At 41.9% G+C, this 15923-nt stretch overlaps 1 long non-coding RNA gene across 1 annotated transcript in view; it reads right to left on the bottom strand.

The window, feature by feature from the left end:
* Window positions 1-506: 506 nt before the first annotated feature.
* The window catches only part of LOC128084403 (uncharacterized), a 39267-nt gene continuing 23850 nt past the window's right edge, over window positions 507-15923 (bottom strand). The window contains exons 2-3 of the long non-coding RNA XR_008208519.1: window positions 4401-4574; window positions 507-2671 (exon numbers count right to left, since the gene is read on the bottom strand). This is a non-coding gene — a long non-coding RNA (uncharacterized LOC128084403). The remainder of the gene's footprint in view (window positions 2672-4400; window positions 4575-15923) is intronic.

Raw genomic sequence — 15923 nt, forward strand, 5'->3', positions numbered from 1 at the left:
GTCCACATGCATGATAGCAAAACAAAATGTTAGGGCTCTGTCACCGACTGGATTTATTATTCAAAATTACTCAGCTCCAATGGCAGAGTGATTTCTAGGGAAAATTTCTGGTGGATAATTGGATGACATCAACAGGCATGTAAAGATGTTATTTGCAGACACCAGCAGATGCTTTTTCAGTGCAAGACTTCAGCCAGCTATGCTGCAGAGGACTACATGGTAACCCCTGACTCTGAAAATGCCATGGTGACACTGGAGGGCTGAAGTCAGTTCTCCATCCTGGCATTTGCACCTTCTTTTTTCTCCTCCTCCTCTTGTCTCTATATTCATCAGCATAATCACATGTGAACTAGCTGTGCTGTGTTTCATGCTCCCTTATGGAGCAGTGGGGACAGAGCCATGGAAGTTTCTCTCAGATATGTCACCCCCATAGCACAAGGCATAAGCAAGACCTGACCCAAAGTTATCCCAAGCCAATCGAAATCCCTCTCCTCATGGCATGTGGCACAAAACACAGTACCATTATTTTCACAAAAATGTAGACTGACAAGAGGTTCCTACCATTTTAAATGCGTGTGTGCTGCACCTAGCAAAGCCAAGGGGTCTTAACTATATGATACTGAATTTGCATACGTGAGGAGGCAGGTCAGAAAATGAAATTACATTTGCTGTTCAAAATCCACCTTTGCTAGCCAAGTAGTTCTGCCTTTCTTATTCAACTGTTTTGAGTTTCCATTGTCAGGGAGCACTTGGGAACTTAGTCTTGGGTGGACTCGTGGTTTGTGCCATTATTTATTCCTTCAGCCTTCATGTGTCTTCTTGAGAAAGCTGTGTCTGAAAGCTGTGTTCCTTTCTGAAAGAAACATGCTTATAAGCCACATGTGCTTACAGAGGCTTACAAATATCTCATCAAATCAAACAAGTCCAAGTGGGTGAAAGGCAGTTTTGTTTTCCTGCTATGAATTTTTCAATCACACCTATTTTTATGTTAGCAAAGGAAATCCCCATGATTAAATAACTACAAGCCATTTAACAAACATGAACTCAAACAAGTACTTATAAAGAACAAAAACAAATGCTTCACTCCAAAAGGTATGTTTTCCTTTTCAACACTTCTTCCGTTAAAAGAGAAACATAAATTTAACTGATTTTTGCGTGTTTTTATTTTTTCTAAGCAAAAAAGTTATTCCCTTCCCCCATCCCAGATGGCTCGATGTTGACTCAGAGCAAGGAACATGGGAGGTTATACAAACAAGAGCCTAGTTTGACAACCCATTTTGACTTGGCTAATACCCCTCCACTGCCATAACCAAGTCTCTGCTAACACTTTCATTCCTTTCTTATTTTCTCTGAGTACATTGCACTCCACTCAGCTGAATCACCAGGATTTCTTTTCTTTCCTTTCAATGAGGTCCTTTCTTTCCAAGCCTAGAAGGGAGAAATACTTATTTCTCAAATGCAGCACTTGATGGGGTATGCTTCTTGCAGGTGAATTGCAGAAATATTAATTTTCACAGCGGCAGCAGGCATGCTTTTCCCTCTGCTCCCCCATTTCAAAGTGGCAGCACTGCACAGCTGAGTGCCCAGCTGTGGCACCCAGATGTATACATCTGCCCCCCAGCACTACTTGATCAAAAATATCAAATTGTAAGCTGATCTTAACACAAATGCCAAAGCTCTGAGTCTGTCCCATACATACAGCCTCAGTCCTGGAGGAAAATCTCCAAACAAAATGATCCTGTTAATTCAGACTTCCTTATAGGCTTCTTTATGGAGGCCTGAAATACAACTTTTAAAGGGGTATCGGGGTGGTTTTTTTGATTTGCAAGGCAGTGGGCAGTGTCAGCCTGCTGGTTCAACTCCTCCACAACACGAATCCAGGTTCTGCTGGGGGAAGTCATGGGATCCCATCCAGATGCGTGGTGGCACAGTGGCACAACAGTCCGGCATAAGTCGTGTGGGCTCCTGCAGAAAACACTCCATGGCATCCACCTGTCTGCCAGACCACGTGGTTCCAGAGAGGTTTTGGCATGGCTGCCCCAAGAAGGGATGCAAAGGACAGGTTCTCAGGGTCTGACACCCTATGAGTTGCATCTGCAAAGTATCCCAGCAAAATCCAGCCCTGTGGTTTGGAAACCTCCAGATCAGGCTCTCTGAACATATGGTGTTATTTTCACAGCACTTGACTTTCTTCTAGGATAGTTCAGATGGTACAATCACACTCCCAAAATTACGTCACTGCTTTCTGAGTTTAATGGCTACAGCTAATCATTGCTCACAGCTCTCCCATTTTCCTCTTCCCCTGAGAGATGCCTCCAGCTGCATGTACTTCACTCACGGCTGCTTTGCACACTTTCTTTGCTCCCACTCTTGTGCCACTCCAAGGGGCTTGGAATCCATGAACCACACGGTGGCAGGGGCGTGCATGTCCTGCTCCTTCCAGTTGATGAGTTTTCCCTGGCCAGTCTCCAAAACATGTTGGAACCATGCATCTATCAGCATGCCTCACCACACACTGGGCTAAGGTAAGTAAAGCTTGGCAGGTTTGCATTTTCTTGCACAGCATTGCTACTGCAAGCAGGATTTCCTCCCTGATGAATGGGGCCCTCTGATTTCTCTCAGTGAGGTCTCTTTGACGGAGTAGAGCAGGACTGAGCAAATAAACTCGCCCCTGTAGGAATCAAAACACTGTTGAGAGTTTTGTAATCTGAAGTTGAATACAGGAGTGAGGAGAACATTTTGAAGAGATCCTAGATGTCTGAGGGTGGAAACTTTATTTAACAATGAAGTGGCTCAGGAGATCTGTAGCTTATTCCCACCAAAACTCTCAGAGGTAGGGTTTTAAATCACTTAAATCTCTGCAGACTGTGCAGCAAGGAGGGGCAGCTGCCAGACATGCCAGTAGGGACCATGCTCTGTGAGGCTCTTGGCTGGACAGAATGTGCTCCTACCTGCAAGGCTGGGTGTGGGCAGAACGAGCACAGCTCTCACACAAAATAGCACCAAAACGACCTACTTTGTGAGGCACTCCTGAGTGCTGTGGAGATGGAGAGGGGCCGAGCCTTGGACAGCGGGAGCATCCTAAACAGTAAAGCAAGGGTGAAGCCAAGCACTCAGGGAGCCAGGAGATGTGGAGGGAGCCAGCAAAGCACACAGCACACAATTCAGAGAACCCCTTAAGCATGTATTTAAGTGCTGAGCTAATTCAGGACCACAGGATGTCCACTCAGTTGGCCGTGGTGGATCTCAGCCTATCAGCTAGCATCCCACAGAGAGAAGAGGGGCAGCTCAGTCCCCTACAACTACAGATGGCAGAGGTGAAGACAGCACAGGGATGTGGGCAGAGGTTCACCCTGTTGTAGCAGAGACTGCCTGCATACAGAGGGATGGTCCTCAGAGTAGTGCACTTCTCTGGGCAGTCACACTGAGTTATTACCATACAGTATCTTCTCCCTTTTACCATGTTGTTTTTTTTTTTTTTTTTTTTTTTTTTTGTTTCTTTTGCTGTTATTTTGTTTTTGGGGTGGTTTTCTTTGGGGTTTTTTTTGTTTTTTTGGTTTTTTGGGTGGCTTTATTTCCCCCCCCCCAAGCTTCTTTCTTTCAAAATTTCCCATCTTCATTCTTAATGGCGGAAAAGTCACAGCCTACATGTGTTGTGCAGATCTCTGGGCCCACCTCCCTCTCTGAGGGTTTCAACAATTGGTTGTTTTCTGCGCAACAAGACGGATTACAGCCCTGTGGTATCCTTCTGCATTCTTTGAAATCTTCCCCTCTCTCAGGGGAAGAATCTGTTTCTGATGTTAATGTAGTGCTACGTGTTTGTAAAGTATTACGGTCCGGCATGCTGTCACCACAACATGGTGATAAATTAAGAGTTTAATTTCAGTTTTATTTACACATGCAGATTAATAAAGGCAGAGGACAAGGCGGGGAAGGACTACAGCAGTGCTAATATCTCTGCCTCACTCGCTTCACTCGTGTGTTTCCAGGGGCTGTAATTGCTTTGTCCTGGTGTCGATACACAAAAAGCAAGAAAATTGAAGATTTAGTAGAATCAGTAGTATTTTGACTTGTATTATAGAAAGAGAGAGTTTAAGAAAGACTCCTGGGAAGCAGAGCTAACTTCAATCCTTCTCATTTGCTTTAAGTTTCTCCTCTTCACTCTAATTGCTGCAAGAAAGAACTTTGCCCCATGTTTCTGAAGCACACCCTCGAAGTTGTAGGACAGCAGAGAAATGGTTGTGCCAGCACTTGGAGCAGACAGGAGCACAGGTGTCAGCAGGCCCTCCCAATGCAGGCACCAGCCCACCCAACGCACCCAGCAGCTGACAAAGGCACAATGGCCAGCAACCGATGGGGAGGTGGGCAGGATGTGGTACTCCAGCCACAGTCACACTCACTGCTACCTCATGGGTCTTCTCAGGCACAACCTTTGTGGAGGCATGGGTGGATGAGAGCCAGGACGAGGTCCTGCAGGAAGTCCTGTGGAACATAGCTTCATATGTCCACTTGCCACACACAGGAAATCCCACGCTCGTGTCCTCCACACCTCACAGCCATCCCGTATCTCATCCCTGTGAAAGAAAAAGACATGGTCAGAAAATGCCAAGGAAAGGACCAGAATGGAGACCCCTTGGATCTTAGCATGACATTTTAAGTGGACTGAAGTGTTACAAATAGAGGAACCACATTTCGGCTGTAATACATAAAAATTGTGCTACACATCAGAAATGTTTCAAAGAGTGTTAATTTATAGATGCTTTTATAAGGAGGACAAGTGCGTATATTACTTTTTCTTAAAAGTGCAGCTGTAACAGCAAACCACACACACACTCTGTAGGTTTTATAACCTTGCTAATTTTCCATAAGTCTTAGGAGCTATTCGTGGTAACTGTAAAGCTGTTTTGTTTCAAGCTAAGAAAAAGAAAATTAAAAACAAAAGTCTTTGTTTTCAGAATACAACTAATAGCTGAATTTAAAAAAAAAAAAAAAAGAAAGAAAACCAGCAAAAAAAGAAAAGAAAAAAAGAAAAGCCAGCAATGTCAAGGAGAATATTTCATAAAATTTACTCTGTATTCAGGCAATTAAGTTGGGTTCTTATTCTTATTCCTATCCATATCAATGGAAAAATTGCACATAAAACTTGCAGAGATAGATGACAACCTAAGGAAATGTTGGATGAATCAGTAACAGTTTTGGCTGTGTACAGGAAATACACAGTCATCAGAACAAAGATCCTGGGAGTATTGCACTGGATGAGGTGCTTGTATGGAGAGGAATGAAATCCCAGCTCTGCAACAGATTTCCTTCCATATTCCCATGTGTGAAATAGGCATCTACAATGCTAGTTTAGGGAGATGTGCAGGAAGGTCAAATACTGCAGTAAGGAGGATCATTTAGGAACCAGGACTGAAATCCTCATCTGTTCCCATCACCAGTAAGGCATCCACCAGCCGTTTTATTTTATAGCAACTCTCAAGGCTTGGAATGATATTTTTCTCCCATAAGAGAAGGAAACAAAGTTTTGCATGGCATCATTTCAGAATAGCTCAGTATCAGGGTACAGTGCAGAAGACTTGAGTTCATCCTCCCAGCTTTTTTATTTAAGCAAGGACAAGCAGAGCTCTGACTGCAGGTTTGCCCAACTACCTGTGCAGAAGAGATAGAAACAGCATTCTCTGTAACAAAACAGTTGCAGCAGGCATAAAAGGAAAATCTTCTGCCAGAGCTCTAACCACAGTCCACAGTTTTTAGCAAAATATTTTAGCTGTGTCTTAATATCAGGTGGGAGGGGAGGGTCTGCACAGAAATGTTTGTATTTGCCTTTAACAGCCTAAAAATGGGACTGAACTTTTTCATTCTTCCACTTCTCTGCACATTTGTCTCTGTTCAATGGTTTCAGAGAAAAAAAAAATCACTTTCAAATCCATAAGGAGGTCCAAAATGCTGCTCACATTCCAAAATCACTGGGAGAGTTCCCATAATAAAATATTTGTTGGAAAGGCACCAGGCCATATTAAGTATACAGAGGCAGACCTAACTCTCACTTTGATGGGCCTGCGACAGAACACGAACATTATTTGAACTATACACAGATTTCATACTTAACTTAAAGCATTTCTTCACCTGTTGAACAGCATTTTATTTACTCCCATGTGTTATTATTTCATTAGTTGCTCTACTTTAGCTGCACTTAGGTGATACTGCCAATCTGTTTCATAGACATAAAAGTATGTATCTGTGTATTGCCGTTGGAGATTTCAGGTGCTAACGGTGCTAATTCCACTATCTCAAGATATATTTTACCAGCTGAAGAGTGCACTACTAAGCTTTTCATTAACTTAATAAAAATGAAATTCTCTGAGCAGAAAATCATAGATTTTTGTATCCTATTCTCTTTTTTTTTTTTTTTTTTTTCAATATTACTCTAATTTTCATTTGCTTGTGATTCTTTACATCGTAATGAGAAAACATCATATGAGAGACTTAAAACTAAATGCTCTGGAAACAAGAAAAGGAGTTAAGAAAGTTCATAATGGCACCTAGAGATTCACCAAAACAGTTATTATACTCCAGCTGGACTGCCCAAGTCCATGGGGCAGGATGGCTTTCACCCAAGAGTGCTGAGGGAACTGGTGGAGGCAATAGCCAAACTGCTCGCCATTATCTATCAGTGCTCTTTGTTGACTGGTGAGGTCCCAGAAGACTGTAGGCTTGCCAGCATGACTCCCATCTACAGGAAGGGTTGTAAGGAGGATCCGGGGAACTACAGGCCTGTTAGCCTGACCTCAGTGCCAGGGAAGGTTATATATATAAGGCTCAGGGGAGACCTTATCGCTCTCTATAACTACCTGAAGGGAGGTTGCAGTGAGCTGGGGGTCTGTCTCTTCTCTCGTGTAACAATGATAGAACCAGAGGGAATGGCTTCAAGCCACCTTAGGGAAGAGTTAGGCTGGATGTTATGAACTTTTCTGAAAGAGTGGTCAGGCACTGGGCACAGGGCACCAGGAAGGTGGTGGAGTCACTGACCCTGCAGGTGTTCAAGGAATGTTGGGATTTTGTGCTGAGGGATATTGTTTAGTGAGATCTATTAGTGATAGGTGGATGGTTGGACTGGATGATCTTGCAGATCTTTTCCAACCTTGGCGTTTCTGTGATTCTGTGATTCTGTAAAATGTTCCCATCCAAGCTATAAAAAGCTGTGGCTAGCTATACTCATCAGTACACAGCAATGGTATCATCAGCTTGCTGATATATCTTAGAGTCATAGAATGGGTTGGAAGGGACCACAAGGATCATCAAATTCCAAACACCCTGTCACAGGCAGGACCTTCCACCTCCTGATCTGGCACTAGATCAGGTTGTCCAGGACCCTGTCCAACCTGGTCTTGAAAACCTCCAGGGATGGAGTATCCACAGCCTCTCTGGGCAACCTGTTCCAGCACCTCATCACTCTCTCTGTGAAGAACTTCTCCCTGACATCCACTCTAAACCTTCCCTCCATGAGCTTAAATATTCCAGCGGCCACCACCAGACAAACAGAAGATTCAGCTTGTCCATTTTGTTCCATAAATAGAAAGAGAACCTAAATGAATGAGGGAAGAACATTAATATCCAGGAATGCTGCAGTGAAATAGCAGCAACAGAAAGAAGCGCTATACACTGTTTTGTCCTTAAGCCAAGAGAACAGCTTGTGGCTCACAGGGAACAAACAGCCCTTGAAATGAGACTCCTGGTAAAGCTCTTGATAGTCTCCTGCGCTAAAAGACACCAGGATTTCCACCTCTAAGTATTGCCTCTACTTCTTGTGCAGGGAATACTTTGTGCAAGTATTCCTTGTAAAATGTGTTGACACTGAGGTATTTCAAATAAATATGCTGTTTTATTGCATGCTAAGATTTGTTAAATTATTATTATTGTTCTGAATCCAAGTCTTTTCAAGTGAATTTTGCATAAAATCTCAGAATACACAAAGAGAAAGTCAGAAACATGCACAATGAAAGTTGAGAGTGCTGTCTGGAACCTTTGTAGTCATTCACCAAATTCACAGAAAAAAATTGTTTTCTTATTAGACTTCAACAAATGAAAACTTTCATATTAAACGTGGAAAGTCTTCTCAACTATTTTTATCCCCTCCATCTTAAACTGAGTTCTGCTGTAGTACACATGAAATAGGTCTCTCAGACTACAACATTCTCTCTATATTAAAAAAAACACAACTAGTTGATAAGGGAAGACAAAATAATACCAGGTGACACAGCAAGCGATGGATTTGCCAGAGAACAAGATTTTCAGTATGCCTCATTGCTGAATTCTCAGTTTTAGCTAATTCATTTAATAGGACTAAAGAAATTATAAGCAAAACCATATAAGCTCCTTTTCTTCTGTGTAGGATGCACAGACAAATCACACTTTGCACCATCCCTGTGAGAAGTGACAGCAAGAGTAAGCCAGACTGAATTCAGCAAAGATCAAAGAACAATTAAGAAGCAATTATCTTGCAGCTTTGGAGTTTAAAGTGGAGGAAGGGAGGCTGTGTTTCAAATAATTTGAAATGAGACACTGGTCTTAAAAAATGTGAGTCAAGTCTACTAACTCAGCTTTGCTGAACAATAACTGATCAAACAGGGTCTTGGAGTTAGCAGCAGCTAAATTCAGGAACTTATTTCTGCCCTAATGCACTCAAAGTACAGACTGTGTACTGGAGACTGCATATCAACACCACCACCCACAGCTGCACACAGCATACCTCCTTCCAAAGCAGGAAGCAAAAACGGCTTTTCTTCTATTTCCATCAGAGATACATAGCTTAAAATCAGCATGCCTATGGTTCATAGGAAAACAGTCACAACAAGCTTAACTCTGCTCCCCAAATGCGCTGTTCCACCAGCAGTATCATCTCCAGTCTCCAGAAGGTCCAACCAAAAGCAGAGAAAAATTTTTTTTTTTACCAAAAGCAGAGAAAATTCAGCAATTATCCCTGAGTGACCAAAAAGACAATGCACGTGCATTCCTTAAATGCAACGAGAAACAGTTTAATGCAAAAGTTAAGCACGGTGACTTCACTCAAAGTCTGTATTCGACTTCCCTATGGATAGATTGTGTGATCTACAGTACCCAATTTTTCTAGTGTCTGGAAATGGAGGATACAGATATCAACTATACACTGAAACATACAGGAGTTGAGTGTTACCAGCTGTTTTGTACTCAGAATACAAATCTTAAACACTGAGAGTTCCATGGCTCTAACCATGCTTCTCTGCAAATCCTAACTTTCATTAATAAGGCTTGGAATTACAGTCTGTGTCTGGGTGTGAAAGTCCCATTAGAATCCTACATTTCTGTAACTTACAGGCCACGCCAAAAGAGAAGAATTTGTTGGCAATCTCTTCTCAGTGATCATTCTTCAATTCTTCTTACTACAACTAATATTCAGCATCACTTGGCCGGACATTTCAGAGCAATAAATTTCTCAAAATGAAGTTTATCCCATAAAAGCCTGGTGAGGTGCAGCTCATTAATGCCAAGTACCTTGTACTGTCTGAGAGAGAATTAGCTATTTGACCTTGTAATACTCTTTGATTATATATTTAACTCAACATCCAACTGTTTAATGAATAAGTAAAAAAAAAATCAGATATTGCATAGTATCTTAGCATGACCTGCCACATAAATTAAGATTGCTCTGTTCCACAAGCACTGTAATCTAGAGTTGAACTATTCCTCAAGACTAGGTCAACTGAAGAAATGCTTTCTTAGGAAGACGGACATAGGATAATGCTCTCTTTCATCTGCTTCTGCTACTGCAGTCATCTCCCAGGTAATATGGCATGAGAAATTACTTCTGAGAAAGGATGCTGTAATATAAGAAATGAACGCTGGGAATTATTTAAAAGTGAAATTAAAGTGTAGCTACCGCATTCCTCAAAGGCATGGGCTTCAGCTAAGGCTGGTCAAAAGCCCACTAAAATTAATGTGATTTCACTGAGTGGCTTTAAGAGCTGCCCTCCATAACCACTGTGCATGTAACATGAGTACAAGCACATCTTGCATTCTGTGGCATATACACCATTTCTCTTACCAGTTCCAGGAAAGCATCGGAGAGACTGCAGAAAAAATATGCTTCACTTAGCTGCAATTCCATTGTCCCTCCATTCCTGCTGCCTTGTGGATTGTGTAGCAAAAGCTGGCTTCCATGAGGAACAATTCAAAATGAGCAGAGAAAAAAAACAAAATAATTGTTCTTAAATTCAGTGTAGATTCATAGGACTATTGTTTCTATCTAGTTCCTTGGATATTCTGGTTCAGCAGACACCCCTAACATGTAATCAGACTGACTTTTCAGTCCAGACGGAAGACACTACCATTCATATAATTGGGTTAAGTGTCACTGAATTGTCCTAGGGCAGCGTGCTCTATAGATTTATTATACAGCTTTGTACATTCTACCAGGTTATTACCAAGAAATACATCAATCACCATGACAAACACAGAGCAGCACTATTCACAATCTCTGAACTGAGGCATCAAGTAGATCCATTGCCAATTAGGATGATGACAGCCAGGAATTACAATTAAAAGCCTCTGTTTACTTCTCACTCCTTAAGATTATTCATCTCTGTTCCATCCTTTTCCTCCTCATGAATCTGGTGGCAAATTAGGCAGACCCTCCTGTGATTTGGTTGAATAGTTCCTTGTTAGCAGACACACACTAACGATGATAAATGATAGACAAGAAAGCAGACACAAAGCTACAAGACCTGGAGGTCTTTGTTTACACACAGCACTCATCTAGCATTAGCTGGCTTTCTTACACCACAAAAACCAAATGATACAGACCAGAAAATGTGGATCATGCATGAGGTAATAGCGACCTGGGTGATGCTTCAGAAGTGCTTAAACATACATTAAAAAAAAGGGGGAAAGGACAAAAAAACATGCTTCTACAGTGATTTGTCATGGGAATTTGGCACAATCTTGCATAAGAAACTTGTCTAACGGTGTATAAAGTCATTTGGGATGACTGGCATTTGGATCACTGAAAAGAGCATGAAGATGACAACGAACTGAACACATCTGTATCTGCAGGCCACAGACCCTGAGACCAAGTTACAGGAGAGAGGTTACTGGAGCTGTGAATGCTGAAGGAGAGGAGAAGCAGGCAGAGCTGCCTGCAAAAACATAATATTGAGAAGGAATGGGCAAATCCAGAAACAGTCAAAGTGGAGCTCTTTCTACAGATAGCTCCCTTCCTGCCTTGTTGACTAGATGAACATGCTGATAGGCAGCAATGATAAATTTCTTTAAAAGTCCTTACTGGGGAAAAATGAGAATATCAAATTCTTTCCCATTTTCTAAAGTCTAAAGCTTGTGTGTCTGTGAAGTCCTGCCTTGAAATAGTCTTTCATCAGAACTGGCTGTAGATTTTTATTTTTGTTTTTAGTCAAAACATTTTGATAACATGCTTTGAGTATGTTTCAGTAATCACTTCAGCACAAACCGTCACTGACATGTCCAGGAGTTTAAGTGTTGGAGAAGTCCATCTTTTCCACAAGTATTTTTTTGCTTCAGAAGAAGTCCATGGTGGAATGAAAACATTTTTCTTACCAGGCTTCCAAACAATTACCTGACAATCCTGGAGATTCTCCTACTTGAGATGGTGATGCTCTAGTGCAAAGAAGAAGCATTCAAACAGAAAAGCTATTTCACAAACAAAAACAAAACAAAACCATGCACCTTAGAGGTAATTTGCAGCAGTGATTTTCCTATCTGAGTCCTACCTGAGCTAAATGCTCAGAGGACATCCTCTCTTTCAGCCCTTTTTTTGACCAAAGGCAGCACCTGTGTAGAAATCAATGCACAGTGTATCTTCTTAGAACAAGTAGTTGTTTCTCACACCTTCTCAGGCTGAAACTGGACTGCTTACATTTCGCAGCTTTCTTATACCTTCTTTCAGTAGCTGGGTATAAAAGAGTTACAGCATAGCTTCATCTATTATTTCATTTAACCTCCCTGTTATTTTTATGTGTTAATATTAAATTAACTTCAGGCTGACAAAAATACATAAAGGAAGAATTTATCTGCCTTAAGTTAACTTAATATATAATTAGAACAATAGAATGAGAAAGAAATGGCACTTTACAATGAAAACATTCAAATAGTTAAAAAAAACAATACATACATTTCTGCATGAAGAAACTAAACCAGGTAATCTTGGATCAAACCTGTGAGCATAGGGCAGATAAGTGAGAATATCCACTGCCAGGATATTAGTAACAAAGGAAGCTCAGTTTTAAAAGAGCCACAAGAAGAAAAACATTAATAGCTCTTAATGCTTCTCATAGCAATGAAACAGCCACTTAAAGGGAAAATGGAAATTTGAAAAACAAATGGAGTGTAACTTTGATTAAGGATTTGTTTTTCAAAGGCTATCTATGTTACATGATTGGTAGACTTCAGTCCCTGTAGTGCAACATACTCATACTGGAGCTCAGATTTTAGCAAGTACATGATGTTTTGATTGGAAACTGGATGTAAGGAGATTCCTTCAAACAATAACCAAAATGAAGACATTGACATGAGGAATTCAGCTGTGGTTTCCCATGCAGCTGAGGCTGTCTAGAAGTTCAAAGAGCATGGCAAGAATGCTGCTCTCGTCCCTCCAAAATTCTCCACTGATGCCCCAGCACAGCCTTGCCCCATTGCTCTGCCACAATTAGTTGTAGAGAAAAGCATCACTTGATAACCTACTGAAAGCCCCGACAAGCTTCCTATCTCCCTTCAGAATGTCATTTAATGAGCAGAACCATTTAGCTTGATCCCCAGTTGCCTGGATGGTCAGGTAAGGATCTTGAGGTACAGCAAAAGTTTAGCATATTTAATTCAGGCCAGAGCAGCCCAGCTGAAACCAGAACCCATCTTTCATTTCATGCAGAATTTCAAGCTATGCGAGGTTAATTTTGGACAGCAGAAAGGTGCAAATGAACAGCAGTGGCACCCGTCAAGATGCAAGCTGTGCCAGATTTATAAACAGGTTCTGTATTCAACTAATGCTTTCACCTCTGGCATGCAGAACAAGTTTGCTCAAGAGCAGAAAAAGACTGACTAATACAAAGCTGCACACTGCAGTGCTTTATTCATTTTTTCACATTGAACTGACAGCCTAATTAGTAACATTAGTGCAGAACTAATAGCACATTAGTTATAGTGGCTATTTCTTTCCTAAATGTTTTATCTAAGGCTCAGAGGTTTGATACTGCAGTTCACTAAAAAAAAAAGAAGGGATTTTTTTTCCCTTTTTCCCTGCCCTTGATAAATCTTGGTCTGTTTCAGTTGTTTATTTTTCTGATCAGATGCTAAGCTAGAATGATTTTTTCTTGGTTAGAATAAAAGATATCAGGTATATTCGTTCTTCTATTTATGAAGGTGTTCAGGAACAAATCCTTTCTAATCGCCAATGCTGTAACATTAGAGCAACAGTGACTGTACTTCAGTTAGCCACACCACAGTTGTTTGTAGAGCCAAGAACATTAAACAAGACACAAATGTGCTCAGTGGTTTAAAGAAATTCATGAGCCTAGGGGGAAAAACCTCAGACAATAATACTCAAGTGATGATGAGTATTAATTACAGGAATAATTACAAAGCACAGACCCCGGTGTTCCAGGTCTCTCTTCCATACGTTGCTTGGTGTGTGGTTTATACCATCAAGACTGTAGCTGAAAAAACCTAGCAAGGGATCTAGGGGTGGGGCTTACTTGCTCTCTTAAACTGTGATATATGAGCATTTGCTGCTGGTAAGGAGATGTCCATTTCTGCAGACCCATCTCCTCACAGCTCCCTGCAGCCACAGAGGGCAGCTGTACAGTACGTAACACACGCACAGCTCTTGCTTAGCCCAAAGCTCCAGATTTACTGAGCACAGTCATTGATGCTAGTAACAGATTTGTCCAAAACTTCCAGCAATATGCTGGTGTGGTTTCAGGAAGAAGACATGTTGCTGATCATGCAGCAATCAACAACTGTTAATGTAAACTTCACCAGCCCCTGTTTACATATGGCTGTGAACATCCAGCAGGGATGAAGTAGTTAGTTCACACCAAGCCCCTGTGAGCCAGGTGGAGAGTCTACTACTATGCAGAAGCATCCCAAGCCCTTCTTTAAGTTACACTACTGGTGCTGTCTGAGTGTACCTGAGGCATGTGAAGCACTAGCTTCTGCTTCAGGCAGGAATTTATAGCCAAACAGGACAAAAAACCAGCCACATGCCCAAAACCACCTGCAGGACCAAGTGCCACAAAGGAACGCCTTACCTGGGCACTGCAAGGATGTGGCAGAATCCCAACCAGGTTGGCAGCACTGAGTAGCTGTGTACAGCCTGCAGCTGCAAGCACGGAAATTAAGGTTTGGGCCTCTGAAATAATATTTTAGATCAAAAACATATAGATACATCTTGACTAAAAAACTTTATCTTAGAGCAGTTAATTTGTTCTTTCTGTATCCATACATGAACAGGGCATTTGTTTAGGAACCAGAAAAATCTGTTTCCTATAAGCAGCTTGGCATTCTGACTTTATTGTCTACAACAGTCGTAGAGAAAACATTGTGCTATCAAAAAGAACCATTACCACTTCAACTTCATCACACTGGATTAATCTCACACTGAGATATCAGAGGCTAATTTGAGACGAACCACAGGGAAAGGGGAAGTGGACCTAGAAGTTAATCAGTTTGCCTGTACTTAATACAGCCCTGGCTCTCTTGCCTGATGTTGAACAAACCCGTTAGAAGAGTTTGTTCCTGATCTTTATCAAAGAGTATAGATGGAACTCTACATACTGAAATGTGAAAATCCCAGCAAGGACTTCATGGGGAATGGTCAGCTGGGACCTTTATTTCAGCCTGGCTGTGCATTAGGAAGTGCTTGGAGGCCTATTTTTTCCAAAATGACTCTCAGAAAATTCTCTTAGTGGGTTGTTTCTTTTCCCAGAAAAAAATGTAAGTTCAGTGCGTGAAATAAGCTATTACCAATAAAAGCATTTTTATGGTAGGATAAGGGAAATTTATGCTAGCGCTTTCGCTTGTTTGGCACGTTGGCTAAGGCAACAATGGAAAAACAGCTTTTGCTCCATCTGTGCGAGGCAGCTCCTTCCTGCTCCCTCTGGTGGTACGGCTTTGGGTTTGCAGGAGCATGGGCGCCCCAGCTCAGCTGCGGGCTGCTGCCCAGAGCCTGCCACCGGAGAGGCGCTTACCGGCCATTTGCGCGCCCTCCCAAGCGCTGACCAAAATCCTTTGAAAGCCAGGATGACCGTGTTTCCACTCCGACCTCATCAGCTTCGCCTGGTAGACTTCACCAAGGCAGAAACCAAGGACTCCCGCATTCGAGACCCCAGTCCCAGGTAGCTCGCACCTGCAGAAAGAGCCCTCCTCCGTGTGTGCCTGCTGCCTATGGGCACCACTGGATTTCACTGGCTGACTGCAGTAGGCATAAAGACAAGAGGAGTGAGGGCATGGACAGAAATGCAGGTGCTAGACATACTGACGCTTGGCAACTGCCCCATCTCTGCTTTCTTGCTTCCTATTTAATTCACTCTTCAGGGGAGTTTATTGCTGATCTATGCTAGAAAATAACTCATATAATTGAAATGTCAGTGAGATGTTGTTTTGCCCAATATAACATTTCATTTGGAAATTTCTGGATGCAATTATCCCTTGTGAGTAATAAAAACAATGGCCTAGATGATGTGTGAATATAAAACGCTAGTTGTCTCAGCATTTCAGATCAAACAGGCTATGTCCTTCTTGGGAGCAGCTGCAGGAATTCAAGCAGTGAAACAGGCAGGGCATCTTGCACTTATTTTTTTTTATGAGCACCAGGCGCCTCCATCACCACAATCCTCACCCATTTTCCTTCCATTCAAGGG

The sequence above is a fragment of the Tympanuchus pallidicinctus genome, unplaced genomic scaffold (genome assembly GCF_026119805.1).
Source record: "Tympanuchus pallidicinctus isolate F22 unplaced genomic scaffold, pur_lepc_1.0 scaffold26, whole genome shotgun sequence".
NCBI classification, from domain to species: Eukaryota; Metazoa; Chordata; class Aves; order Galliformes; family Phasianidae; genus Tympanuchus; species Tympanuchus pallidicinctus.